The sequence below is a fragment of the Bos grunniens genome, chromosome 12 (genome assembly GCF_055505025.1).
Source record: "Bos grunniens cultivar Pamir isolate PY7600 chromosome 12, Bosgru_T2T1.0, whole genome shotgun sequence".
Classification (NCBI taxonomy): domain Eukaryota; kingdom Metazoa; phylum Chordata; class Mammalia; order Artiodactyla; family Bovidae; genus Bos; species Bos grunniens.
Window position 1 is genome coordinate 36,460,605 of NC_141176.1, and position 3,208 is coordinate 36,463,812.

At 46.4% G+C, this 3,208-nt stretch overlaps 1 pseudogene; it reads right to left on the reverse strand.

Moving 5' to 3' along the window:
• Nucleotides 1-451: 451 nt before the first annotated feature.
• Nucleotides 452-2,606, reverse strand: LOC147361700 (NADH dehydrogenase [ubiquinone] 1 subunit C1, mitochondrial pseudogene; annotated as a pseudogene).
• Between the last annotated feature and the right edge of the window lie 602 nt (nt 2,607-3,208).

Here is a 3,208-nt window from a genome sequence, read left to right on the forward strand (position 1 = left end):
TCTGTGTGTCAGATCTTACAAAAATCCCTCTTATAAGGATATATGTGGCTGCATTTAGGACCCACACTTATGCTCCCATGATCTCCCTAATTCTAGATCCTTAACTTAGTCACATTTGCAAACCTTTGCCATATAAAGAAACATTTACAGATTGCAGGAATTGGGTATCTTTGGAGGATGTTATTCAGTCTCTTATAGCTAGTGAGACCCATTAAAGCTGGCTCACGTGTACTTTTAAAAAACTTTTTGTTAAAAGTTTTTTAAAAATTACATAGTTTTCAAATTGTCCATTTATTCTCATGTGAGTTTAGGTAGATTGTATCTTTCTACTGGAAATAGAATTGGTGTATTTCCAGTAAGTTATGCCCAAATTTGTGGGCATAGTGTTGTTCATACTATTTCTCATTATCCTTTTAATGTCCGGGGATCTTCAGTAATGTTCCCTGTTTCATTTATTTATTTATTTTTTTGAAGAATACAGAAGTATTTTTAATTTAATCATGTAAAACACAAATGCTGACTTGACATATATTCACACGTAATTCTTTCTCTCACGTTTACAACTCAACAGATTCGTGAATCCAGAGGAACTGCTATAATCACTTTACGGAACACACTGTTTTAGTATTTCAAAAGTTTATTCCAACCCATTTCTTCTTTTATACTCTAAAACATCTTCGTTATGTTGTTTGATGAGATAGATCCACAAAAAAACGGAGGTGCCCAAGGTCAAGCCAACTTTCAGCCAGTTAGGACTGCCATGTGGCGGTTCCTGAATGTAGAACTTTGACCGAGATGAAGAGACACTCGGGAACCTAGCCGGGGCCAGCAGCTTGTTTCATTTATTTTTAAAAAATATGTATTTATTTATTTTTGTGCTAGGTCTTCATTGCTGGGTTTTTGTTGCTGTATTCGGGGCTTTCTCTAGTTGCAGAGAGCAGGGCCTACTCCTTGTTGAGGTGTGTGGGCTTCTCACTGCAGTGGCTTTTATTGTTGCAGAGCAAGGGCTCTAGGTGCTGGTGCTCAGTAGTTGTGACACATGGGCTTAGTTGTTCTGTAGCCTGTGGGAGCTTCCAGGACCAGGGATTGAACTGGAGCCCCTTGCATTACAAGGCAGATTCTTAATCACTGGACCACCAAGGAAGCCCTTCCCCCTTTTTTCATTTCTGATATTAATAATTTGTGTCTGCTCTCTTGTGCTCTCTCTCTTTTTCAAGACATTTATTCATTCAGCTGCACTAGGTCTTAGTTGCAGCACGTGGGACCTTTGATGTCTGTTGTGGTCCACAGGGTCTTCATTTGACCCGAGTGGGGTCTTTTAGTTGTGGCATACCGACTCTTAGTCGAGACATGTGGTATCTAGTTCCTTGACCAGGTATGGAACCCTGGCCCCCTGCATTGGGAGCTTGGCCTCTTAGCCACTGACCATTAGGGAAGTCCAATGTGTCTTCTTTTTTTCTTAGTTTGCCTGTTTGCTGTTGCTGCTGCTAAGTCACTTCAGTCGTGTCCGACTCCGTGCGACCCCATAGACGGCAGCCCACCAGGCTCCCCTGTCCTTGGGATTCTCCAGGCAAGAACACTGGAGTGGGTTGCCATTTCCTTCTCCAATGTATGAAAGTGGAAAGTGAAAGTGAAGTCGCTCAGTCCTGTCCGACTCTTAGCGACCCCATGGACTGCAGCCTACCAGGCTCCTCTGCCCGTGGGATTTTCCAGGCAGGAGTACTGGAGTGGGGTGCCATTGCCTTCTCCGTTTGCCTGTTTAGAGGCTTATTAATTAAAGGCTTATTAATTTGGTTGAAATTTCAAAGAAACAGCTTTTAATTTCATTGATTTTTGTTTATTGACATCTTGTTTTCAATTTAATTTCTGCTCTGAGTCTTATTATTTCCCTTTTTATGCTTACTCTGTATTTAATTTGCTTTTCTTTTTCTTGTTTCCTTAGGTGGAAACTCAGCTGACTAATTAATGTTAGGTCTTCTTTTCCAGTCAATGAAGTCAGTGCTGTAAATTTCCCTCTAAGTACTACTTTCACTGTATCCCACAAATTTTGATAAATTGTATTTTCATTTTCATCTATTTCAAAGTATTTTTCAGTTTGAGACTTCTTCTTTGACTTGTGTTATTTAAAACTGTGTTGTTTCAGTTCAGTCGCTCAGTCGTGTCCGACTCTACGACCGGACCCCATGGACTACAGCAGGCCAGGCTTCTCTGTCCATCACCAACTCCCCAGAGCTTGCTCAACTGTGTTGTTTAGTCTTCATTTATTGAGATTTTCCAGCTATCTGTTGTTTAATTCTAGGTTAATACTATCATGGTCAAAGATCAGTCACTGTAGAATTTCTGTCCTTTTAATTTTGTTAAGGTGTGTTTGAGAACCTAGAACCGTCCTGGTGAATGATCCATGTGAGCTTGAGAAGAATATATATTCTACCATATATTGGATAAGACTTTTGATGTCATTATATACAGTTGAGTGATGGTGTTGAGTTCAACTATGTTCTTGTTGATCTTCTTTTTTAAAATTTTATTTATATGGTTGCATTGGGTCTTCCTGGTGCGTGGGGGCTTTCTCTAGTTGAGGCCGGGCCCAGGTGCGGAGCCGGCATCAGGCGCCGTCTCCGCCGCGGGGCCCAGCCCCGGCTTCCTGGGACCAGTCGGAGTTGTCCCCAGTTCCACCCGCGGCCCCGACAAGATGGAGGACGTCGTCTCCTCCAGCAGCCATGACGGGAGCGGGAGACGCCTCCCCACGGGGCTGAGGGGAAGGGAAGCGCTTCCAGCCCTCGGAGGGCGCGGGTCTCCGCTGCCGGCTTTCCAGACCCCTGCCCGCCCAGGTCTCACGGGGCTCCCAGACACTGGACAGGGAGGGCGAATGGGACATCGAGGCCGCGGCGCTAGCAGCCGCTGCGAGGGCAAGTGGCCCAGCTCAGGTCTTCGGGCCGCTGCGGCCCGACAACCATTGGCCACTGCAGCTAGCACCAGACTGTATCTACACTGCGACGCGCCGATCGGGGATCCAGGCGGAAAAGGCGGGGAGTGCAATGGAGGCGCGGGGGTGTGGCCTACGGCTGACGGACAGGGCATCGGACCACCCCCTCAAGGAGGGGGTCCTGAAGGAAGGCGGACGCAGCCAGTGGGCGTCCCCGAGGCGCCCAGCCCGCCCTTCCCGGCCGCCAGTGAGGGCGCAGCGGGCAGGGCCTGCCGGGTCGGG